The sequence below is a fragment of the Lactuca sativa genome, chromosome 3 (assembly GCF_002870075.4).
Source record: "Lactuca sativa cultivar Salinas chromosome 3, Lsat_Salinas_v11, whole genome shotgun sequence".
NCBI classification, from domain to species: domain Eukaryota; kingdom Viridiplantae; phylum Streptophyta; class Magnoliopsida; order Asterales; family Asteraceae; genus Lactuca; species Lactuca sativa.
In genome coordinates, this window is record NC_056625.2 from 275,292,950 (window position 1) to 275,306,959 (window position 14,010).

The window sequence follows — 14,010 nt, forward strand, 5'->3', positions numbered from 1 at the left end:
AGACCCTTACATCAAAAAAGAAGGAAGTTTGCGCCTGAGAGAAATCAGATTATCTAAGAAGAAGTAGAAAAACATCTTAAAACAGGGATGATTAAGGAGGTCAAGTTCTGAAGTTAGATAGACAACGTGGTCCTTCTACAAAAAAAAGAATGGTAAATGGAGAGTGTGCGTGGACTATACGGATCTTAACAAGGCTTTTCCTAAGGATCCTTTCCCCTTACCACTTATAGATTCCATGATAGATGTTACAGATGACCATGAACTATCAACATTCGTGGATGCATCAGCATGGTTCCAAAAAATTTAAATGGATCCATCTGACCAAGAGCATACCGCATTCATAAATTTAACAGGTATATATTACTATACTACTATGCCATTTGGTCTTAAAATGTAGGTACAGCATACCAAAGGCTTGTTAACCGAATGTTCAATGACAAACTGGGGGACACCATGGAATTCTACATCAATGACATGGTGGTCAAGTCAAAGAAAGATGAAGATCACCTTAAGGATCTTGAAGAAGCTTTCAACGTACTAAACCAATATAACATAAAGTTGAACCCCTCCAAATGTCATTTTGGAATGAGATCAGGCAAGTTCCTCGGATACATGGTGACTAAAAGAGGAATATAAGCAAGTCTGAAAAAGATAAAGTCCATCATCGATCTAAGATCCCCATCCTCGACAAAGGATATTCAAAGACTAATAGGAAGAATAGCAACCCTAAACAGATTCATCTCAAGTCCCTCAGAGAGGTGTAAACCTTTCTATGACATCTTGAAGAAAAACAAAAGGTTTGAGTGGACCAAAGAGCATGAAGATGATTTTCAAGAAATTAAAAATTATTCAAGTTCAATACCCTTGTTGGTGAAACCACTTGATGGAGAGCAACTCCTTCTATACCTTTTAGTACCCTCTAACTCTATGAGTATTGTTTTAGACAAGGATCTTAACGGGGACCAACATCCAATCTACTATGTAGGTAAAAGTGTCTTGGATCTTGAAACCAGGTGCTCCCATCTTAAAAAACTAATACTTGAATTAGTCACTGATTCCACAAAATTAAGACACTATTTTGAAACTAATACTATACATGATAAAACTAACTATCCTATTAAGAATGTTATGAGAAAAACTAACATGTCAGGTCGGCGATAAACTCACAAGTATTAGCAAACTTTATGACAGACTTTAGTGATGTTCTATAGTCAGACATAGAACTAAAAACTTGACAACTTCCAGAAGAAGAAAATCAAGGAAAATATAATATCTTCACAGATGGAGGGTCAAACCAAATAGGAACTGGTCTAGGGATCATACTAAAATCGCCATATGGGGACATCCTACTCCAGGAAGTTACTTGTGAATTCAACACAACTAAAAATGAAGTTGAATATTAAGCACTGATCATGGGGCTACAACTGTCCAATGAGCTTCAGATCAAGGTGTTTTGGTCAAATATTACACAAGTGAAACTCAACCAAATTTTATGAGAGTTTGTTATGTTCATGGTAAAACAAGTACAAGATGATGATCAAAGTGACACAAATGGTTTACAAGGAAAGCCCTTGATCCTTGCTAGGATCCCTATAACAGCCCAAAAATCCAAGGTAAAAAATTCATTTTTATTATAATCAGAACACTATTGTAACTTTGTTCTAAACATTGAAAAGTTTTTCAATTAACACAATTATAAGAGTCCAATCCCAAAGATCATATATTGCGGAAAACATAGGTGTATGCATTGCGATCGTCCCAAGCTCTATCATTTGAAAACGGGAGTACCTGAAACATAAACTGAAAATCGTAAGCACAAAGCTTAATGAGTTCCCCAAATACCGCATACCATACATACCCAACGATCCATAAATGTCATACACAACCGTGAGCCATACATATCATTCATATACTGTAATAGTCGTGTTTCTAGCCTAGGCATTTATATTGACGTGATAGTCTAGGTTAACCTTTGTAACTCATTTTGAAGAAATAAAAAGAAATTATGTGAATTATGTGTTTTTGGATTAATTATTAGGGTTTAACTAATTAAGAATAAAAATAAGCATCAAAATTAAAGTGTGAGATAAGCCCGAAATCTTTACATAAACTTGTAGTGGTCGAAAAAAGGATTTCGGGGATATAAAGAATACCAAAATCTGAGTTATAACGAATAAGTTATGACCTGTCGAAGTTTCGCGACAAAACCGACACGGCGCTGAATGTCATAAAAAGTGAGTATTTGAGAAAGTTGTGATTTTTCGAAGTTTCAGCTTAGCAGTAGACATCTAAAAACTCAAATTTTAGATCGAGCAATTTTTAGCCGACACAACCTAAACAAGAATCGAAGGTCTTGTCATTAGTAGCACAACCGTAAAAAGTCTGACGAAAACAGACGTCGGATGAAGAAGTTATGAATTTTTAACAGATTACCTGTCCCGATCTGTTAAAAATATTAATATAAAAATTAATGTCAAATTTAGCCGACGAAGTCAAAAGAAAGTTGTAGAGCGTAATTTTACCTACGCGTGCATATAAAGAACGTCAAAAACGGAGCTCATATGGGAATGTTATGGATTTTAGAAGTTTTTGCACAAAAATCGAGAAAATTCGCATAGGTGGCTTCGGCCACATCACCTTCGTTTAGAGAGAGCCCTATGTCCGAGCTGCTGAGTCACCGGAGGTCAGCTGGCGAGACCCGTCGCCTACCCTCGCATCCGAAGTCCGGTCCACTAGAAGTCCGATGCATGTTCCATTCCTCGTGTCCGATCCCGCAGGAGGAGCCACGTCTGAAGCCTCGACTAGACTGTGGTCCAATCAGGAGGCGACAACGAGCCCCTCGCATGCGCAGCCATGTGCGAGCCCACGTGCGAGCAGGTGTTGCGAGCTCCGGATCTGCTGTCGCGTGGCTTCTCTCCTGACCGTCCGATCAGAAGCCTTACCCCTATAAATAGGAGGGTGCGAGACCTCCCGGGTACATTTTGGAATCTTGTCATTTTTAGCCCCTAAACCCATATTTCTTTCATCTTAACATCCCCCAAAGCCTCGGTATCGATTATAAGCCCCGGAATACTCCACGAAGTGCCCGTGAAGCCTGGAAAACTTATCTTTTCGGTTTCGAAGCCCGACCTTTGTAGAGCCCGGTTTCTCAATAAAACTCCCGGTTTTATTAGAAACAATCGTTTTAAGCAACGAATTGCTGCCCGATTATCATCAAATCAAGTGAGTGTATAGTCACTTTCATCTTACACATCGATATGAAGTATTTTATATAAATACGTGCTATGTGTATATATATTGATTGTTTATTTGAGACAATTGTTGAAGTGATGTTTTATACACGTTTTAAATTGTATATGTATATTTATCTACAAATATGTTGGGTAAAACATGGGTAGATAGTGATGTGTGATAAAATAAAAGTGATGAGAGGCCTCAATGTGATTTGAGATCTAGTCATCTAGCGGAGTTTGGATGACGACCACGGACTTTCTAGACAGTGTAGTGGAACACTGGCAGGCCCGCAACCTGTAGGTGTAATGTACTAAGAGTGCTCATTCGCTGTACTCCATCCCCCTCATGGTTACCTTTAGGACATGTATGGCTGAGGAAACCCCTTAGCAGTATTGTCCATCTCGATGATATTCTTTAGGCTAGGTCCCTTGTGATAAGTGTTTAGGGACGTAAAGTGAGGATAACGGGAGCGGGTAATCAGGGTTATTGTTGATTGATGAACTTAATAAGTTTATTATTATTGTGGGTTGAAAACCCTATATGTTTACCAGGCTCCCAAGCCTGACCCACTTAGCTTTTTATGTTACAGGTAGTGGACCCCGAGCATAGTCGGAGGACGACGAGAGATTTTTCGATTATAGGCCAGCAGTTGTAAATAACTGTTGAAAGGCTTATAACGTCTTGTTTATGCTTTTGATCTGTATCGGAACATGACATCCCGACGTTTTGATATGTAATGAAACTATACATTTCTTAAAGAAAGGTTTTGCTAAACTTTTATCATATTTTGTTTTGGGGACTAATTCCGCAACATCTTTTAAAAGGATTTCTCTGATTTTATTTTAAAAATCATAAATTAAATCGGTCTTTTCTGGCCGAGAAATTTGGGGATGCCACAGTTGGTATCAGAGCATTAGTTTAAGCGAACTACGAAATTGTAGGATTTCTAAACTTAAACTTAGATTGCTATGTAATGATTGTGAGATGAGTGTTTACCGTATTTTAGACACGAACACTAGTTTATTTTAGGAAAGATGCCTAAAATGCCCTTATGTGCTAAATGCTATGTGTTTGCCATGTGTGCCATTATTTGTTCGGATCTGTGGTCTGTTGCCGACCGGATCTGGAAACCTTATGTGTGTAGGATTCTAAGCGTATGATTACAAGATTAGAACTAACATATAAGCGTTTCAGAGTGATAAGGGAATTAAAATGTCTAACAAGGATAAAGACCTAAATTCGCCTTATTCGGTATATAGATTGTAATGGAAAGAACTCATAGTGGAGCTGCAAATGCAAACAGAAACAGGGATCAACAGCCTCAACCTCAAGAAGTTGAACAAGTACCTGTTCTAGGAGCTGCACCTGAGCCAATGATGATGGTTGGAGTACAAGCAGTGATGCAGATGATGTTAGATCGCCAGATGGAGGAGACAAGGCGATTACTACAACAGCATAGGGAAGAGACTACGATGCCTGTTGAACAGCCCGTATTGAATGAAGGGCAATCAGTAGGAGGGAACTACAATAGGACTCTTGGTCAAGCCATCCCACCGATAGTTAGACAAAACAACCAGGATAGAGGAGTTGATGGACGCGGATGCAAATACAAAGATTTCATGGCATCTAAACCGCCGTGTCTATCTGGAAGTTCGGCACCGGTGGAAGTCATGAACTGGATCTACGAAATGGAGACGATGTTTGAAAGCTGTGAGTGCAACAACAAACAAAAGACCGCACTTGCAATTCCTCTGTTAAACTTTGGTGTGTTGAGCTAGTGGAAGTTACTAGCTGATTCGATGCCCAAGGAATAAGCTAGTAAGTTGTCTTGGGAATATTTTGTGGTACAACTGAAATTGCAGTTCTGCTTTGAGCAGGATCTTCTGGAAATCAACAATGAGTTCCAGAATTTAAAGAAGGGAAAGATGAGCGTTACTGAATACGCTGCTAGTTTTATGGAAAAGATGAAGATTGTTTCTCATCTAGTTCCAGCTGAACTCTCTAAGGTAAACAATTTTTCCCTCGGATTATCAGTGGACTTTGGTCCGATGGTTAAGCAAGAAACCACTTTGAAAGCCGCCATCTGGGCTGCTAAGAATGTTGAGGTTCAGATTAGAGAGAAGGGTCTGGAGAGGGCAGAAGTTGGTGAAAAGAGAAAATTTGAAGGAACTTCAGGTTCCAACAAAAAAAAGCAAATTTTCTAAGTCCAAGAAGTTTCGAGGAGGAGGAGGTGAAATGAAATGCCTGCCCAAATGTAGTGAGGAGGTGACTTGCTTCAAATGTGGAAAGACTGGGCATTATGCCAACGTGTGTCCATCCGATAAGAGGGTATGTTTTGAGTTCCATGAAGTAGGGCATGTTCTTCAAGACTGTCCAAAGAGGAAGGATGCAACAAAGCCCAATCTACCACCAAAGCCGAAGGCGAGAGCCTTTCAGATGACACTTGAAGCTGCAAAAGAAGAAGTCGATGTCGCTTCAGGTACCTTTCTCATAAACGAATTGCCTGCCCAAATTTTGTTTGATTCTGGAGCCAATTACTCCTTTATTTCGCATGAATTTGGTAGAAAACTAGTTTTGCCTATAGATAGAATAGTTAATGCTATAATAGTCGAGATTGCTAGTGGCAAGTTTGTACCTGTTAGCCATCGTATGAAAAACATCCTCATTGACTTGGATGGGAATAAGTTCCACGACGAATTATTGTCTATCGAGTTAAATGGATTCGACATAGTTTTAGGAATGGATTGGCTTAGTGCCAATGATGCCGAAATATTATGTAGGAAGAAGATAGTAAAAGTAAACCTGCCAGGGAAATAGTTGTTTATGGTGTATGGAGACAAACGCAGAGTAAAGTCTGGAACCATTTCCTTAATGAAAGCCAGAAAGTGTTTGGCCAAGGGATGTACATCATATCTAGCATTCGTGATCGATGCTAAGAAGGAAGAGAAGGAGGTGCAGAATATTCTGGTGGTGTGTGATTATCCGGAAGTCTTTCCCGAAGATCTTCCCGGATTGCCCCCTGATCGACAAGTAGAATTTCGTATCGACTTGTTACCAGGAATGACGCCGATAGCAAAAGCACCGTATCGATTAGCACCAACATAAATGAAAGAACTTATGACACAACTTCAGGAGTTATTGGACAAAGGTTTCATTCGACCTAGTTCATCGCCCTGCAGAGCCCTTGTGTTTTTTGTAAAGAAGAAAGACGGGAGCATGAGAATGTGCATCGATTACAGAGAACTGAACAAAGCGACGATAAAGAACAAGTACCCATTGCCGAGGATCGATGACCTGTTCGACCAGTTGCAGGGTTCGAGCTATTTCTCGAAGATCGATATTAGGTCAGGATACCATCAACTAAAGGTGAGAGAGCAGGATATCGAAAAGACTGCGTTTAGAACAAGATATGGACACTATGAATTTTTGGTCATGTCGTTCGGATTAACCAATGCCCCAACAACTTTTGTGGATATTATGAATAGGGTTTGTAAATTATTCTAGATAAATCTGTGATTGTATTCATAGACGACATCTTGATTTATTCAAAAAGCAAGCAGGAGCATGAAAAGCATCTGCGTGAAGTGCTAGAAGTCCTGAAAAAGGAGAAGCTATATGCAGAGTTCTCCAAATGTGAATGTTGGATTCAAGAAGTCCAATTTTTAGGTCATGTGGTTAACCAAGAAGGAATAATGGTTGACCTAGCAAAGATTGAAGCTGTGATGAAGTGGGAACAACCAAAAAGTCCTACGGAGATTCGAAGCTTTTTAGGATTAGCTGGATATTACCAAAGGTTTATCCAAGGTTTTTCTTCGATTTCTACTCCATTAACAGCTTTGACTCACGAAGGAGCTACTTATGCTTGGAATGAGAAGCATAAGGAAGCCTTTTGAGAAGTTAAAGAAGAGATTGTGTGAAGCACCGATTATTTCATTACCTGAAGGAGTTAATGACTTCGCATTTTATAGTGATACATCTGGAGTTGGGTTAGGTTGTGTTCTGACCCAAAGGGATAAAGTGATTGCCTATGCATCGAGGCAATTGAAGGAGCTTGAAAAGAACTACCCTACTCACGATTTTGAGTTGGCAGCAGTAGTATTCGCCCTAAAGATATGGAGGCACTATCTTTATGGTACTAAATGCAAAATTTTCACTGATCATAAGAGTCTCCAATATCTCTTTAATCTGAAGGAATTGAACACGAGGCAACGACGCAGGCTAGAGTTACTCAAGGACTATGACTGTGAGATACTGTACCACCCTGGTAAAGCAAATGTTGTAGCTGATGCTCTCATTCGGAAGGTAAACCTTGAAAAGAAAAGGCCAAGAGCGTTGAGAATTGAAGTTGTCTCAATAATTGTGGAAAGTATAAAGAAATCTCAAGAGGAAGCTTTAGAGAAAAATGACCAAAAGGAAGAACGTTTGGGCAAAAGGTTAGTATTCGGTACAAACAACCAAGGGTTGAAGGTATTCTAAGATAGCATTTGGGTACCTAAGGCAGGTGGAGTAAGAGATTTTTGATGGAAGAAGCTCACAAGACCATGTACTCGATTCATCCCGACAGTACGAAAATGTATAGCGATCTAAAGCCCTATTATTGGTTGCCGACGATGAAGCTTGATGTTGCTAAGTATGTGGCTGAGTGTGTAACTTGTGATAGGGTTAGGGAACAACATCAGAAACCGTATGGGAGTTTATAACCTTTACCCATACCCATGGGTAAATGGGAAGACATCACCATGGATTTTGTGACTAAACTGCCCAGAACAAGGAACGGTCACGACATGATTTGGGTGGTTGTTGATCGCTTCACTAAGAGTGCGCATTTCATAGTTGCTAATGAGAAATGGTCTATGGATAAACTTGCGAATTCTTACATGAAGGAAATTGTGAGGCTTCACGGTGTTCCGTTAATGATTGTATCCGATCGTGACAACCATTTTACCTCAATGTTTTGGAGGAGTCTACAAGAGGAATTGGGTACCATGTTGTGTTTGAGTACAGCTTACCATCCGCAAACCGATGGTCAGAGCGAGCGAACAATTCAAACATTAGAGGATATGCTGAGAGCATGTACCCTAAAATTTCAAGGTAACTGGGATGAACACTTACCTCTAGTAGATTTCTCCTATAATAATAGTTTCCACTCACGCATTAAGATGGCACCTTCTCACGCTTTGTATGGAGAAAAGTGTTGAACGCCATCATGTTGGCTGGAAGCTGGGGAAAAGCAGTTGATGGGACCTGAAATAGTCCATCAGACTGCGGAAACGTTGAAAGTGATAAGGGAAAGAATGTTAGCTGCTCAAGATCGACAAAAGAGTTATGTTGACAAGAAAAAGACAATTGATAACCTTTGAAGCTAGAGATTCGGTTTTACTTAAAGTCTCGCCGTGGATGGGACTTATAAGATTTGGTAAAAAGGGAAACTTGAGTCCAAGGTTTATTGGACCATTTAACGTTCTTCAGAAGATCGGGAATAAAGCTTACAAGCTAGAATTACCGGAAGAACTGGAGGGTATTCATAACACCTTTCATGTGTGTTATTTGAGAAAGTTCACGGGAGATGTGCCCGACATAATTCTGATTTATGAGTTAAGGTTGGATGAAAACAAGAGCTTAATCGAAGAACCTGAGGCAATCATTGACCGTAAGACTATGAAGATGAGACGCAAGATGGTTAATATAATACTAGTGCGTTGGAAACATACGAATGGGCCAAATCTCACTTGGGAAACGGAGAGTGACATGATGAGTCGCTACCCGCAGTTGTTTGGTGATATGTGATTCCGGAGACGGAATCATCCTAAGGGGAGAGAATTGTAACACTCGTGTTTCTAGCCTAGGCATTTATATTGAAGTGATAGTCTAGGTTAACCTTTGTAACTCGTTATGAAGAAATAAAAAAGAATTATGTGAATATTATGTGAATTATGTGTTTTTGGATTAATTATTAGGGTTTAATTAATTAAGAATAAAAATAAGCGTCAAAATTAAAGTGTAAGATAAGCCGATATCTTTACATAAATTTGTAGTGGTCGAAACAAGGATTTCGGGGATATAAAGAATACCAAAATCCCAGTTATAACGAAGAAGTTATGACTTGTCGAAGTTTCGCGACAAAACCGGAACGACGCTGAATGTCATAAAAAGTGAGTTATTGATAAACTACTTTTTAGCCTTAGTAATCTAAACGAAAGTCGTAGTATTCGTTAAACTGAGAAGTTCGATAAAAAGAATGCCCAAATCTGACTTCATATGAGAAATTTATGATTTTTCGTAGTTTCAGCTTAGCAATAGACAGCTAAAAATTTGAATTTTAGACCGAGCGATTTTTAGCCGACACAACCTAAACGAGAATCGAAGGTGTCGTCATTAGTAGCACAACGGTAAAAAGTCTGATGAAAACGGACGTCAGATGAAGAAGTTATGAATTTTTAACGAATTTCCTGTCTCGGTCTGTTAAAAATAATAATATAAAAATTAAATTCAAAATTAGCCGACGAAGTCTAAACAAAAGTAGTAGAGCATAATATTACCTACGCTTGCATATAAAGAATATCAAAAACGGAGTTCGTATGCGAAAGTTATGGATTTTAGAAGTTTTTGCACAAAAACCGAGAAAATTCGCATTGGTGGCTTCAGCCACGTCACCATCGCTTAGAGCTACCCACGTGTCCGAGCTGTTGAGTCACCGGAGGCTAGTTGGTGAGACGTGTCGCTTGCCCTCGCAACCGAAGTCCGGTCCACTAGAAGTCTGATGCGTGTTCCATTCCTCGTGTCCGAGCCTCTCAGGAGGAGCCATGTCTGAAGCCTGTACTAGACCATGGTCCAATCAGGAGGTGACAGCGAGCCCCTCGCATGTGCAGCCATGTATGAGGCCACGTGTGAGCAGGTGCTGCGAGCTCCAGATCTGCTGATGCGTGGCTTCTCTCCTGAGCGTCCGATCAGAAGCCTCACCCCTATAAATAGGAGGGTGCGAGACCTCCCGGGTATATTTTGGAATCTTGTCATTTTTAGCCCCTAAACCCATATTTCTTTCATCTTAACATCCCCCAAAGCCCCGATATCGATCATAAGCCCCAGAATACTCCACAAAGTGCCCGAGAAGCCTGGAAAATTTATTTTTTCGATTTCGAAGCCCAAACTTTGCAGAGCCCGGTTTCTCAATAAAACTCCAGGTTTTATTATAAACGATCGTTTTAAACAACGAATTGCTGCCCGGTTATCATCAAATCAAGTGATTGTATAGTCACTTTCATCTTACACATAGATATGAAGTATTTTATATAAATATGTGTTATGTGTATATATATTGATTGTTTATTTGAGACAATTGTTGAAGTGATTTTTTATACAAGTTTTAAACTGTATATGTATATTTATATACAAATATGTTGGGTAAAACATGGGTAGATAGTGATGTGTGATAAAATAAAAGTGATGAGAGGCCTTGATGTGATTTGAGATCCAGTCATCTAGCGGAGTTTGGATGACGACCACGGACTTTTTAGACAGTGTAATGGAACACTGGCAGGCCCGCAACCTGTAGGTGTAATGAACTAAGAGTGTTCATTCGCTGTACTCCATCCCCTGGGGCCACAACGTTGGGTCTTACAGATAGGGGCCACAACACTGGGTCTTACAGACAAGTGCCAAGAGCCACCTCTGCATCTTCCATGAAAGCATCACAAAGACAACTAGCGAAGAAACTATACCACATAACTAATTACTTGCCAGAGTTCAGACTCTGGTCTTGCATACAGAGTACCAGGAGCCGCCTCCTAGTCTTTCATACATAATTCCAAGGCCTAACCCCCAGCTTTTCCTACAATACATAAACCAAATGGGCCGACATTGGTGCCTTCGACTCATACAACAGTGAGAAGACTCACCACGAATGCTGAAGCTCACTACAATAAATCCTTAGCTGCTTCCCTGAAAACTTCTCGATCGAACAATACCAAAATATCACACAATTAACAATTAGGTTCCAAACCATGATCCATAATCCATACTTGTGGTAAAATGACCATTTTACCCGCAGCCTAACAAGATTCATAACTAAGGCACAAGACCAAATCCAACAAGATCCAAAAGAACGAAATTCATAAAACCCCACTAGTGGCCTAATTTTCTAAATTGGGCCCAATCCCATACAGGCCTTATCCTAATCCCATATTTTACAACTTAGATTGCTTGAAACGCCCCTTAGGACAAACTTGATCAAAGGCATAAGTCAAAAGTCAAAGTCAACGGCCCAAGTTGACCGAACTCACTGAGTTATCCTTCAACTCGTCGAGTTTCTTCATTAGACTGCAAAGATCAGGAAAACCGCCCTCAACTCGCCGAGTTCGCAAGAAATCCAACATCTTAATTCATTAAGTCAAGCCTTTTCGAAACTAAGGAATTCTCAACCTAGATCTAAACTGAAATGGCCTCAAGAAGGGTAAAGTTTCCAACTTTACCCCTAAGAACCAAACCCTAAACTTAAAAGGGTAAGGACTTAATCATTAATCACTTATTCCACAAGGACATAACTCTAAGATGCAGATCTGACCATATGAGGATAGATGGCCATGTAAAGTTTCCAACTTTACACTTATTCATGATTAGAAGAAGCTCAAAAGATTAAAAGAGACCAAAAGAAGGACTTAATAAATGCCTGTAGCCCTTAGCACCATAAAGTTGGAACCTTTATGCTAAAATAGATCATGAAGATCATAGATCTTGAAAGGATAAACACTTGGGACTTCTACATCCTCAACAATCACCCATCCATGGCTAAAAGCATACAAATAAACCCAAGAAGAGATCTAAGCTAATACTAAGCAAGGTTAGAGCTTTATACCGGAAATATGCTGCAAATGGAGCAAAGAACTAAGATCTGAAAGCTCCTACTTGAACCACCACCTTGCACCAAGCTTTTATTCCTTCAATAAGCCTTAAAGAATCGAAACACACCCACAATGAGCTCACAACACTCAAGGAGGCTCCAGGGTTTCGAGATTAGGATTAGGGGCTATAGAGGCTGGAAATGAGGCCAACATCTGGAACTTAAGGTGTTTAAATAGGGTGAAAAACCCCAAAATTATGGCTTCCTAAACAGTGCACAATTCATAGAGTTGGTTCCTCTAACTCGTCGAGTTGCCTCATTAACCTCGCGACCAAAACAACCTCTACTCACCGAGTTGAAGCTCCTCAACTCGTCGAGTGGACCCATTACATCCTCACGATTCTTCATCTTCAACTCGCCAAGTTGGCTCCTCCAACTAGTCGATTTCGACTTGAAATTGGCATAATTCCACAATTAACCTTCCGGATTCCGGGTGTTACAATCACCGGCACAAAACCTTGGGAGGTGATAATGATCACCTACCTTGATGATTTTATTGATTAAAAATGTTGATTACAAAGATGAATATGTAAATGTAAGTATAAGTATTCTAGATAAGCTAATCGTGTCTAGTGTGTGTATTACAAGTGTTATTTATAGTCTAATGCAAATAACAAGAAGTCCGATATTTCCGAGATCCTCCGAGATCAGCCTATAGACATTATTTGACTTGGTATTCTGAGTCTTTTTCATGGACAAGATGATTCTTTGTTGAGAATAATCCTTATTTGACTATTTCTGCACATGTGAGTAAAATAAAGAAGAATATAATTGTTATAGATGTGAGGAAAATAAATGATAATAACCATGATCCTGAAGTAAGTTTAAGGATCCCGAGGCTTTGGAAATATTGAGGATCTCGAATATAATTATGGGATCCTAGCCCTAACAATTTCCCCTAAGTTATTCCTGTGAAATATTGAGGTTAGTTATTCAATATTTAAAGGTATAATTTAAAACAAAATAAAAAAGAGATATGATTTTGAAGTTTAACGGATAGGGTAATTTAAATTTCAACGGATAGATTTCTTGCCATTGGAATATGTCAAATCACCCTTTTACCTCTCTATGATCCCTATATAAATAGGACGTTTAGCTCTTTAGTTTTATCTTACTCTTTTAGCTCTTATTTCGGACGTTCATCGAATATCATTTGAAGGTACTGTTCTTGTATTCTTTTCTTTTCGTCCCTTTTCAATTCTGATCATGGACAAGAAAGCAACTTGATCTCGTGCAAGCATCATTTCTATACCTGATGATGATTTCACAGATCAGAAGATCTCATCTTATGAGGAAACTTGTACCTTCTCCTATGATGACATCCAGATCTTGAAGTGGGTCGGAACTTTTCCTTCAGTACCGCTTTTAGGGCTTTCGATTCTATGATTCAGCCTGATTTCATTTCTTCTACTTTGGTTTGTCTTCCCGAGTATCCTTTCTCCCTAGGACTCTCTTACCCTTTCTCTGGAATGATTTCTGAATTTTTTGAGATCACAAAAATCTCATACATTTAAGTCATGCCAACGATTTGGAGGATCCTCTATTAGATTGATCATTTGAATCATTCCAGGGATCTTTCCATTGGAATAAATGAACTATCCAATATTTATGATCTTACGACTTTTGGGAACTCCTATTTCCTGTTGATGGTCAAAACTAATAGATTTCCCCTTGTTTTGAAGTCCAAGCATAATGATGGTGATTGGAAAGGAAAATACTTTTTCATGAAACGTGACTCCATTCCAGATGGAAATCTCTTACCTCAATCGTAGGTTAAAAAGGGTAGGATTTTATATGTTTATATTGAGGATCCCCACATTCACATTTCTTTTGTAGTTTGATTTTTTGCAGCTTTCATGTTTGACGAGCTAGTTCAATCA